Here is a 13,681-nt window from a genome sequence, read left to right as displayed (position 1 = left end):
CGGAATCGAACCCGGGACCCTTCAGTCCGCAGGCCGACGCTCTATCCACTGAGCCAAACCGGTTTCGGCAAGGCTGCCATCTTAAATGTACATGGGATTAAAACCATAAGAAGCAGTCTATTTGCTTTGTAGCTTGGAACTGGCTCCATCTAATGGAGGATTAGACAGAGTCTTGGAAAGAGGGTGATTAGTGAACAAAAACCACCAGAGTGTCGTTTCCAGTAAATGGTGATTTCCCTTCCCACTCTCGCTGAAGCCTGTGTATTGCATTCTGCTCAGCTTGCACTTTCTCTGACCATGTAAGCTATTGGTCTCTTCTGTGAATTCAGCATCAGAAGGTTGTTTAGGGGTGTAAATAATCTACAGAGGAAGTGGAGAACCAGGATGGGAAGAAAAACTGATTGGCCTTGTAGATGAATTGGAATGGCTTATATTTTTATAAAACTCATTTATCCACAGTGTTTGAAGTACTTATAATAATAACATAGTCTATTTTCTCAATGTTTGAACTAGGCAATAAGAGCAAAAATAGGAAAAAGGAGTTATGGAGCTCTAGAATGCTTTGTTTATAGGAAAGAGGTTTTGCCTTGGTGTCAGGAAGGAGTGTTTGCACTTCCTCCTCTGTTGCTAACTTGTTTGATTGGGATTGTTACATTCTTTACTCCTGTTTCTGGTTTTAGGAGAGGTAGACTAGTGTACCTTCTCTGTTTTCTAATCAGGGTGATGTCAAGATGGTATTTGTAAGAACTTGATAAAGTTTTACATGGGCACAGAATATTATTATCATGCTTATTTTTCAATTCTTCCCTTATTTTACTGATTTTTAGTTTGACTCCTCAGTTGTTGAAAAGTGTGTGCTAATCTCCCACTGTGTTGTGGGTTTGTAAATTTCTCCTTTTAAATCTGTCCATTTTTGCTTTATGTATTTGGAGTGCTAGTTACATATAAATGCCCCCCCCCCTTTTTTTTTATCATTTTACTGCAAACCCTTTATGCAAAACAACATTTTTTGTGGTCTAAAAATTTGCTTTGCCTGATATCAAAACAGCTATCCCAGGTTTTGTTGGTTAACATTTTTCCGGGTGCATTTTTACCAGTCTTTTTTTGTGTCAAAATTCTCTGGAGTGGTATTTATTTACATTTTAAAAATCTACTCTAACAATCTCCATTTTAACAAGGCCTTTAACAAATTTATACTAATAGTAATTATTAATGTACTTGCATTATTTTCTGCTGAATTACATTGTGCTTTCTATTTGCCCAGTTTTTTTCTTTTTTCCTATTTATTCCTGTTTTTTTTTTTTCTGTATTAATCTGTTGGATTGATTAATTCTTCTAAAATTGAATTTATTGGGATGGCATTGGTTAACAAAACCATACAGGTTTCAAGTGTACAATTCAACAAACCATCATCTGCACACTGCATTGTGTGTATGCCCATTACCCAAAGCAAAGTCTCATTCTGTGCCCATTTTCTCCTCTTTACCTACCACCGCATACCCTTTTCCTCTGACTATCACATACTGTTGTCTGTGTCTATGTGTTATATATATGATTTTGCTTAACCTCTTCACCTTATTTCATCCAGCCGGCCAACACTTTCCTTCTGACAGCTGTCAATCTATTCCATGTATCCATTTTATTTGTCTGTTTATTTTGTTCATTAGATTCTACATATAGGTGAGATCATATGATATTTGTCTTACTCTTACTGGATTATTTCACTTAGCGTAATAATCTCCAGGTCCATCCATAAAATTTTCTTCTTTTTTATGATTGAGTAGTATTCCACTGTGTAAATGCACCACAGCTTCTCCGCCCCCCCCCCCCCCCAACTCATCACAGATGGGTACTCAGGCTGTATCCAGATCTTGGCTATTGTGAATAATGCTGCAATGATCATAGGGGTGTATATATTCTTTCAAATTAGTGTTTCAGGCTTCTTCAGAAACATTCCCAGAAATGGGATTGTTAAGTCAAAAGGTGTGCCATTTTTAATTTTTTGAGGAAACTCCGTAATGTTTTCCACAGTGGCTGTACCAGTCTGTATTCCCACCAACAGTGCACAAGGATTTCCTTTTCTCCACATCCTCACCAATAGTTGTTTGTTGATTTATTAATGTAGCTATTCTAACAGGCATGATGTGGTATCTCATTGTGTTTTTAATTTGCATCTTTCTGAAGATTAGGGATGTTGAACATTTTCTCAAATGTCTATTGGTCATCTGTGTGTCCTCTTTGCAAAAGTGTCTATTCAGGTCCTGTGCCCATTTTTTTTTTATTGGGTTGTCTTCTTGGTGTTGAGTTGTAGAAGTTGTTTATATATTTTGGATTATAACCCCTTTTCAGATGTCTCATTGGCAAATATGTTCTCCCATTCAGTAAGTTCCTTTTTCATTTTGTTGATGATTTCTTTTGTTGTGCAAAACTTTTTAGTTTGATGTAGTTTATTTGTTTATTGTTTCCTTCGCTTCCTTGCCCAAGGAATTATATCAGCAAAAATATTGCTCTGAGACTGATCAATGCAGAACCTTGTTTTATGTGTGTTCTTTCTAAAGACACCTTACATAATATCTATTATTGATTAATTAACATTGAACTCACAGCTGACAGTTCTATAATGCATACTTAAACAAAGCTTATCTAACACATATTTTATCTATAAGGCACATCACAGTCTTCTCAAACTTAGGAACAGTAGGCAGTACTTTAGTACTATGCTTGGGCCACTTTAAACAGTGACATTACCAACAAAAACCACAAAAATGCAGAAAACATGGCAATAAATAACTTCAAGAAGGACCCCATTTTACAGTTTGAGCTAAAACCAGAAGACAGAGCATTGCCTTATTCAAACTTAGATGGGAATATATTGTTGAGTGATTTAAATTTTCACAGCTCTGCAAAGGTGCCTGTCCCTGAATGACTGTGAAAGTGTTTCAGGCCCTGGCTGGTTTGGCTTAGTGAATAAAGCATTGGCCTGTGACTGAAGGGTCCCATGTTCAATTCCAGTCAGGGGCACATGCCTGGGTTGTGGGGTCGATCCCCAGTGGGGAGCATGCAGGAGGCAGCCAATCAGTGATTCTCTCTCATCATTGATGTTTCTCTCTCTCTCCCTCTCCTTTTCTTTCTAAAACCAATAAAAACATATTTTTAAAAAAGAAAGTGTTTCAGGTTTCAACTTGGAAGTTACAGATAAATTGTAGGAAGTGAGTGTTTTGTATTCTTTTGTGAAATGGTCAGTCAGGTGTGGTCACAAAGGGAGACAGAGTAGGGGCTCAGGAACAACAAAGTTCATTATACTCACAGGTGCTAGAGACTGGAGGCATGCCCATCACTGCCTATGTTTTCTTCTAGGATTTTTATGGTTGTGTGACTTACATTTAAGTCTTTAATCCATTTTGAGTTTATTCTTGTATATGGTGAAAATTGGTGGTCTAGTTTCATTTTTGGGGCATGTTTCTGTCCAATTTTCCCAACAACATTTACTGAAGAGACTGTCTTTGCCTCATTGTATGTTTTTGCCTCCTTTGTCAAATATTAATTGACCATAAAGGTGTGGGCTTATTTCTGTGCTCCCTATTCTATTCCATTAATCTATATCCCTGTTCTTGTGCTTGTTGCTTTGATTACAATGGCCTTGTAGTATAGTTTGATATCAGGTAGTGTGATACCTACAACTTTGTTCTTTTTCCCCCCTCAAAATTGCTGTGGCTATTTGGGGTCTTTTGTGGTTCCACATAAATTTTTTGGAATATTTGTTCTAGATCTGTGAGATATGCCATTGGTATTTTAATAAAAATTGTGTTAAATCTGTAGATTGCCTTGGGTATTAAGGACATTTTAATGATATTAATTTTCTCTACACGTTCATGGTATATGTTTCCACTTATTTGTATCTTCTTTAATTTCTTCCTTCAGTATCTTACAATTTTCCTCGTACAGGTATTTTACATCATTGGTTAAATTTATTTCTAGGTACGTTATTTTTTGTTTTTGCAGTAATAAATTGGATTTTAAAAAATTCTCTTTCTGATAGTTCATTATTGGTGTATAAAAATGCCAATGATTTCTGAATATTAATTTTGTATGCTGTTCTTTTGCTGAATGTATTTGTTAGACTAATAGTTCTTTGGTGGACTCTTTAGGGTTTTTTTAATATATGTCATAGTACCCCTTTTACAGTTTAATGATAGTTTTACTTCCTCCTTTCTAAATTGGATGCCTTTTATTTTTTCTTCTTGTCTGATTGTTGTGGTTAGGACTTCCAGTACAGTGTTGAATAAGAGTGGTGAAAGCGGACATCCCTGTCTTATTCCTAATCTTAAGGGAAACACTTTTAGTTTTTGCCAATAAGCACACATTTTGGAAAGATGAATGAATTTATTGAAATGTGCTGATATGAGTGAGAGAGAAAAAATACTTTAATAATAGTTGTGTGTGAGCAAGACACGTGCTCAGTAAACTCTCGCTCTTATTTCCTTAGAAATCCCATTTGGTTGCCAAGTAATTAATTTCCTATTGTTGTAAAGAAATTATACTGTAACCCATATGAAGAATATCAATTGCATGGACAATAGAGTGGAAATACTATGGAGAAAACTCTTGTCTTATCCTCTGAAAAGAGAATGTGTGGAGGCACCAGTAGAGCAGGACTCATGTTTGTGCGCTTACTACAGATTGGGAACCCAAGTCTAATGATTATAAGCCTACTTCCGTAGTTAGTAAAGAAAAACAGTAGGAGCTTAGTATTCCATCTGAAAGATGGACCCAGAAATGCACTACAAAGATTAAAATACATATTTATATTTGCAAAGGTGCAGGATACTTTTATTTGTAAGGTTTTTACTATTAAAAATGCTTAAATTCCAGTGTCCACATTAAGAGAGGAGAGAAAAGCTCTAGATAATAGAATAGTGAAAAATGCAAAACTCATTTCACTTGAGAATTCTGTTGAAGGTAGTATGTATTGAGAACATGTTTGGGGTTTTTTTTGTGTGTGTTATATACTTAAAGTGATGCTGATAAACTTGAGTTTGATTTGAAGAGGCTAAGATGAAGAAACTGAAAATATGCCACAAGAGCTAAATAAACTGGTGAAATTTCATCTGAAGAAACAGAGGAGAGAAATGTTAACTCACATCAGAAGGCTTTTGTGTGGAGGAGGGAGTAGATTTTTGTGAAAATGTTATTGCAGTTGATAGAAATAGATTTAATGAATAAAAGTTACTGAGGGACATAATTTTCTTAATCTTGAAGCCATTAGACTTCCCCCTCAAACCCCTCCCCCCCCAAAAAAAGTGATAAGTATCCTATAACTGGAAGTGAACACTGATGAAATGACTATTAATCAGGATGTGGAAACTTTGGGCCTCAGTGGAATGTTTCTTAGTTGGGGGTATGAGAATGGGGGAGACTGGGGAGGTGGATTTTCAGGTTGCCTTGCTGTAGCCAGAATGTCTACTTTTATTTGTTTGGTATGCTGAGGTTCTGAACAAAATTTTGTTGTGAACAATACTTTTATTATTAAAATAAATAAAATGAAATAAATCCAAACACTCACCATAAAATCCTTCCAAGCCACAAGTCTATAAATGCCATAGCTAAGTAAAGGATTGAGTCAATGGAAACAGAACAATGGTCGGTGCTGGAGTTGGTGGTTGTGGTGGTGCTGGTGTGTATGTTTGTGTATGTGTATGTGTTTGTGTAACTCTTACTGAAGATTACGCTGGGAATTTAGGGCTGATTTAGGACAGAATGCAAGTCATTTAATTCCTAAAATTTTAGGCTATATATTTTAATCTGTGAAATCTAGAACAAGATAGAAGTAGCAACACTTTGTATATATATGTTTTAGTTCATAAAATTATGTGTACCTGAAAAGATATTCTTTAGGCATTTTAAATGCTTTTGTTTTTGTGAACGATTCTAGAATTATAGAATGTTTGGCTTAGAAGAGACGACATAATTTAGTTTAGTCTCTTCATTTTTCTTAACACAGATAATGGTCAGAGTTCAGGCCTCCTGATGTGAATATTCTTGAGGGTCTTACTTTTTACAAAGCTGGATGCGCTGCATTTCTGACCACAAGGAGGAAGCAGAACTTTGCCTTTAGACATTGAGCCTATAATCCTATATAATAAAAGCCTAATATGCTAAGTGTCTGGTTGTCTGGTCATCTGTTAACCAATCAAAGCATACTAATAATATGCTAATGATATACTAAGGTCAGTCAACCACTCGCTATGACATGCACTGACCACCAGGGGGCAGATGGTCTGGCAGGTAGGTTAGCTTGCTGCTGGGGTCCAGCCAATCAGGATTGAGCGAGCTGGGCTGGACATGCCCTGGAGCCCTCCCACAGTTCCTCCCTGGCTGGCCAACCTCCCATGTTCCTCTGGCCCTGATGGTGCACCAGTGGGGTCCCTCGGCCTGGCCAGTGTCCTCTCATAATTCGGGACCCCTCAGAGGATGTCGGAGAGCTGGTTTCAGCCCGATCCTGCAGGCCAGGTCGAGGGACCCCACTGGTGCACGAATTCATGCACTGGGCCTCTAGTTGAAGATAATATTATTGAAATGAAATAAAAATGAGAGGTTATTAGTTATTTATTTGAAAAGACAAGTGTAGGGAGTCAGATTACATTTTATCTCTAGTAATAAAAGAAGGGTGAAAAATGTGTGTTTTTTCCTATGCCAGAGCTAGGTTAGAAGACAGTAATACCACTAATAGTTAGTTTTTGATAGTGTAAGATCATATGATTAATTTCCATTATTAGAAGGAGAAAGAGAAATTTAAATTAAAAGGAGTATGTGTGTGTGTGTGTGTGCGCACACGTGTTCAGGGAAAGTGAGGGAGAATAAACAACACATAAATCTACAACTCTGGCCAGTAATGGTTATGAAGGTAGGGTTGGAAGCTGCTGCATGTAGAAAAATAGGTTCACTTTGTGATGTCAGATCACTGAGGTGAATGGATAGGATCCTCAACTCATGATGCTACTTCTTGTTTTGCTTCACAGGCCAAAAGACACTAGTAAACCCTTTTGACAGTTCTACTACCACCTAATAATGCCCCAGCCTTCCTACTCTAAGAAAAAAAAGGAACATTGAGTAGGATAAAAGGCAGATACCTTGATGAAGCTTCTTTTCTTCATTCTACTATTGTAGAAACAGTCAATAAATTAAATCATCCTTCCAAAACATGTGTATTGGATACCTAGTAAATATGAGGAACATAGGTGCTTAGTACTATAGTACTTAGTACTATGTACTTCATACTATGAACTATAGGAACCTGCTGTTCAAAGTGTGGTCCAATTACCAGCAGCATCAGCACGCCTGGGAGCTTCTTAGAGATGCAAAATTTCACCTACCAGAGCTAATGAGCCAGAATCTGCATTTTAACCAGAGTCCCAGGTGAGTAAAACGCCATTATTTCTACATTAAATGACTTTACTATAAGAATATTTTTGTAGACAAGTTTGAAGAATCAAGTGATTGAATGGGAAGTGAGCCTTTCCAGATTAGAAATTATTGGTTTTTGATTCTTTGTGGAATCCAGCTTGACTTCACCACCGTGAAAGCTGAGGGGAATAATGTCACTTCGGTCCCATTAGGGTCTGTGGCTTTGGGCAGGATATTCGTGTTGTCCTGATTGGGAGCTGGAAGTGGAAGAATAAAAAATACTGCTCAGTAGTTCATGTAAAACATCCCCAGGAAAAGCTCTTTGGGCTTCGGAGTGGTGTGGCACGTCAAATCCCATGTCATTCAGACCAGGGCATGAGCACCTGGATTTGTACCCTGGGAAAACTTGGGTTACATGTATTTGTAGCCATAGCACATATTATTTTATATTCTGCCTCTCCAACCTTCCCCTGCATTTTCAAACATTTAAAAAGTCTGTTTCTGCTCAGTGGAGACATTTTTCCACTCTGTGTCATGGGGATAATAACTTTACCATTCGCATTTCACACCCTGTATGTTGTGGGATGGCTCGCTGAGCTTCACTGGGTTCCTCAAGTTGCCCTGTGAGAAAGGGAGGTTGGATCAATCATCTTGAGTATCAGGAAGGCACTCAGGTCCTGGTGTTTGCAGAAAATATTGCTAACGCCATACATATAGAATGAAGAGAAATCTGGGCTGATCCTGAGCTGCTAATGAGAATATCACTGCTCTCTAGAGTCTTTCTGCTGCAGCTCAAAAGTGAAAATGAGATTTTCCCCAAACAATAATTCATTGTTCATTCCCAATTGGCTGATCCTTCTCCACTAGGCTTATTTTCAAACATCCAAATGTTGTTATTGAAGAGATGGCTGGCTTGTCAGGGCTCTATCATGAAGGTAATTCCATTTTCCCCTTTGTAAAGTAAGCAAGTTGCCCAAATGACTCCCTATGCATACTTTGTTCACACCATCTTTTTATTTGGAAAGTTTTCTAATCTCCAAAAAAGTAGAAATAAGTATAATGAACACTGGTGTACTTTTACTAGTACCTAAGTTAACCAGTTGTTGACTGGTGTGTGTGTGTGCGTGTGTGTGTGTGTGTGTGTGTGTGTGTGTGTGTGTGAAGAATCCAGGCAGGCCAGGTATCTTGTAGAACAACTCACATTCTGGATTTTTTTGTTTCCTCATGTTTACATTCAGGTTAAACATTTTTGGCAGGATTACCACATACGTGATGTTATGTCCTTCTTACATCACATCAGGAAGTGTATAACAGTTTATTCCATTACTAGTCATTTTAATTTTGATGACTTAGTTAAGATGGTTTTGCTAGATTTCTCCACTTTAAAGTACCCAAAGCAAGCAAAAGAAATTAGGTAGTAAAAATAAGAACATATGTAAATGAAATTGAGACTAGAGAGAGAATCAATAAAAACATAAACTGGTACTTTTAAAAGATCGACACAATTGATAAGCCTCTAGCTAGCTTAACCATGAAAAAATAGAGAAGACTCAAATTACCAATACCAGGAATGAGAAAAGGACATTTTTTACTAACCCTTCAGGGAGGTAATGTATATTACAAACAAATGTATGCCCATAAATTCAACAAGTTAGATGAAAATAAAAAATTTCTTGAATGACACAAACACCCATAGTTCACTCAAGAAGAAAGAGATACCTGGAATAGTTTTATATTTGTTAAGGAAACTGAATTTGTAGTTAAAACACTTCCAACAAATAAAAATTCAGGTCTAGATGGATTCACAGGTGAATGCTATCAAACACAAAAAAAGCAATAATACTATAGTTCTACACAAACTATTCCAGAATATAGGAGCAGGACTGGGAGTAGGGTGAGGCAAGAGTACACCTATGCAAGTGTAGAGTCAGCATCTGTAAGTGATTGCCTCCATCTTGGTTGCCTCACCCTCGTCCCAGCACTGTATAGAAGAGGAGGAAACACCTCCTAACTCATTCTATAAGTCTTACAAGAAAAGACAACTATGGAGTAATATCCATCATGAACATAGATGCAAAAATCATCAAACAAAAACTAACAAATCAAATCTAAGAATATATAAAAAAAGAGTAATACATTATAACTAAGTAAAATATACCCCAGGAATGCAAAGCTGTTTCAACATTTGAAAATCAACCAACTAAATAAGAAAAATCATATAATCATCTTAATAGATGTAGAGGAAGCCTTTAGCAAAATTCAGCATCCCTTCATAATAAAAAACAACAACAACAAGCAAACCAGTAATAGAAGAGAATTTCTTTAACCTAATAAATGTTATCTACCTTAACATATTTTATGGTAAAAAACTAAATGCTTTCCCCCTAAAATTGGAAACAAAGCAAGGGTGCCTGCTGTTACTCTTTCTATTTAACATCACACTAGAAGTCTTAATCAGTGCAATAAGGCAAGAAAAAGAAATAAAAATCACTCAGATTGTAAAGGAAGAAAATAAAACAATATTCACAAGTGATGTGGTTTCTGTTTTAAAAATCCCAGAGAATCTACATAAAAACAACTAAAATCAATAAGTTAGTTTAGTAAAGATTACAAGATACAAGGTCAACATACAAAATTCATTTTATTTGTACATATTATCAATGAACAATTAGAAATCAAAATAAAAAGTACCATTTATAATGGCACCAAATATTAAAAAAACTGACTTAGACATAAAACTAACAAATTTTGTGTGAGATGTGCATGTTGAACACTGATGAAAGAACTCAAAGAATACCTACATAAACACAGAACTCTACCACGTCCATGGATTGGAAGACTATATTAAGGATAGTAACTCTTCCCCATATTGACCTATAGAATCAAACAAAATTCCAATTAAAATCCCACAAGGATTTTTAAAAATTGACGAGCCATTTCTAATGTATGTGAAATGTAAAGAAGCTAAAATTGACAAACCAACTTTGCAAAGGAAGAAAATGGAGGATTCACTTTACTTGATATCAAGGGTTACTACAAAGCAATGGTAATGAAGAGGACATGATTTTAGAGAAGCGATAAACATATAGATTAATAGAAGGGAATTAAGTCCATAAATTGATTTATATATGTATGACCAATTTATAAAGGAGCAAAGGCAATTCAATGGATAATGGATAGTCTTTTCAACAAATTGTGCTGGAACATTTGGATATCATGTGAAAACAAAAAGACTATCGATTTATACATAACTCCACATAGAAGATTTAGCTCAAAATTAACCATAGATCTAAATGTAAAATCTAAGACTTTAAAACTTCCATAAGAAAACATAGGAATGACTTTATGTATTTGGGTTAGGCAAAATTTTCTAAGATACAATATCAAAAGCATGAACCATTGAAAAAATAATAAATTGTACTTCATTAAAATGGAGACTGTCTATTCTTCAAAGATCACTAATAAGAGAATGAAAAGAAAACACAGACTAGAATAAAATACTTACAAACCATATTTCCGACAAAGGAGTTGAAGCCAATATTTATAAAATAACTATCTCAAATATTAAAAAGATTTTCAATACTATAAAATAATGGCACTCTTGTCACTAAATTTAGTGCTTATTTTGAATTATATAGTTATTTTTCATAAGGTATTTTTATTTAAGTTAACAAGGTTTGCTAGTTTTATATTTAAATGACTTAACGCATATTTAATTTTTTTTCTGTTTTACTGTTGATTATGATAAGCTTTGATAGATATAACTCACATAAATAAAAACTCTCTGTCATTCTCCTTAGAATGTAAAGGGACCCCGAGACCAAGAAGTTTGTGATTTGCTGTTATAGACTATAGATGTAGGAGTTTAGCACCAGCGTTTTCTGTAGCTATATCAGCCAGGTGTTCTATGGGAGAAAGGCTCTTGTGCAAATTAAGGTTGTTTTCAAATCACTTTGGTTTCATTAAATGCCTGGATTGGCTCAGGCTCTCAGATGGCCTTTAAATGCCAATTTCTCACTATGGTAACTTATTAGATACATAGGCAGCACCACGTACTGCAACAGGTGCTTTAGAAGCACTTTATTCTAGAATGATGCTAGGTAAAAGGAAGATGTATTTTCCCAGATGAGTTGGGAATGCTCTGGTCCTGATCATATTTGACGAGTGTCATCCTGTTGTGCTCACCTGTTCAGGTGTTAGCTTAAGGCTCTTTTCTGGCTGGGTGTGTGTCCACAGATCTAGAGTCCCAGATAAGAAGCCATTTTTCTGTGTTCTTTGCAACTATCAGTCATAATGGGTAGTTCTCTGCCACGTGTTAGAACAAGCATCTGATTCCTTTGTCTCTTTTTCCATTCTGACTAATTGTCAATTAATACTTTGCATATGCTTGGTTCTTTGGTTGTCACATTTCTCCAGTGCCCTAACCTTTTCTGACACTTCTCTACTGAGTGTAATCTGAGAATTAGATGTAAATGAGGATAAATTCCTTCAGAAATAGATTTTCTTCCGAAATATTTGCAAGGGGGAGTAGGTGGAAGAAAACCTTAAATGTCAGTAATAAATATGTTTCAGTTTTCAACAAAGGAAGTGCTTCAGAGACGCCCTGCTTTGTCATTTCAAAATTATAGGACTGGTTAATTGTCCCATTTGGAAGAGGAGCATGCTGGGTTTTTAAAAATACACGTTACATCCTGACAAAAAACTGAATTTTTGGTAAGGTCACTTACTCACTTAAATATTTATTGAATGCCTATGAGTGGGAAGGTCAGTTTTGACTGCTGGAGATTGAAAATGAAGTGAGACAGTCATGATTCTTGCTCTCAGAACAACATCTCTCAAAGAAGCGTTTCTCAGAATAAATGATGAACTCATTTCCTGCTGAGAATGGATAATTCCTATTAATTTTTCAATTCTCAGATTGTTAGGTCAGATGTCTAACAACTGCTGGATCAAAGGACCTTTGTAGTTCTATCATTTTTAAAGATACAATATTTGAAAATGATTGCCCATTGCCCTTCTATAGTGATTGTACCAGTTTATACTCTTAACAGCAATATATCAGAAAATGGATTAGGGTCCACTGATTTTGAATCATCTGCTGGGTGAGTTGGTGTGGGCTGAAGATGCATAAAGAGTCAGTGGCAGGACAGAAAGCAAAGCTACAAGGAGGGAAGCCCAGGGTGCTGTGAGGACATCATGAGGAGTCCCTTGTTGGGGGCCACGGAAAGATTCTAAGACATTGAAGCATACACTTACTATGGGCTCAGGGAGACTTTCATTTTTTTCCCACCCAGATCCCAGACAAAAATAAAATTTTCCATCTTTCCATAAACAGTCATTGTTTTCTTTTTGTTTCTTGATCATGCACTTCAAAGAAAGCACTTTTAACAAATACATTTATTATGATTGGATTTCCCTCAAGCAAATACCTGTGATGGATGATTTAATATTCCTCCAAGCATCAGCTTCTGATACAATGACAAGCAAAGCAGGATTCTGTGAGCTCCAGACTTACAGAACTGTCTCTAAATATGTGTTGTTGAACCTCAGTGACAAATCTTGGTACAGCCCTGACACAATTAGGACGTCCAAGAATCTTTGCCCTAATTGGCCTGTGCAGAAATAAACCTGAACCAACTGTCCTGAGAGCAATAAGGAAATGGCGGGTTGAGGTGGGAGGAACACTGTCAGTGCTGGCTGACCCTCCCTTAGAAGCTTCACTGAGACACGTGAGTGAGAATCTGGGCCAGCGATGTTCAGAAAATATTTTCTGGATCACACATTTGTACCAGGTTCTGTTTTAGGGTCTAGGAACCAAAGAAAATATGATAGGGCCACTCCATTGTCCTTCATGTTCCACAGAAAAATGGAGAAAATAGAAATCACATCACTTAGCCCACAAGAAATATATTAAGGTGTTTAAATGTTATAAAAATGGAGCAATTATTATATCAGTTGGGTGTATGCTGGTGTTTTGATTAGAAAAAGACAATACCTCTCTCATCACCAACAAACTACGCAAGAAGGAAAAAGAAATTTACAAAGGCTAGGTGTATCAACAAGGTAGGTGAGTTATTAGGGACAAAAAATAATCACCAGAGAAGCTATCATGGATTGGACATTTTCTCTATGCCAGGCTAACTACTCAGCTATTTTAATATCATTTAATCCTCTCAACAACCATGTAAGGTAGTTATTATTCTTTATGGTTAAATGCTTTTCCCAAGTTCACAAAACTAATAAGAAAAGGATCACAGAAGAATTCCAAACAAAGTGA

The sequence above is a fragment of the Myotis yumanensis genome, unplaced genomic scaffold, assembly GCF_028538775.1.
Source record: "Myotis yumanensis isolate MYYU_CA2020_CCGP unplaced genomic scaffold, mMyoYum1.0.hap1 SCAF_1, whole genome shotgun sequence".
NCBI lineage: Eukaryota > Metazoa > Chordata > Mammalia > Chiroptera > Vespertilionidae > Myotis > Myotis yumanensis.
Note: the sequence above shows the minus strand (reverse complement) of the source record.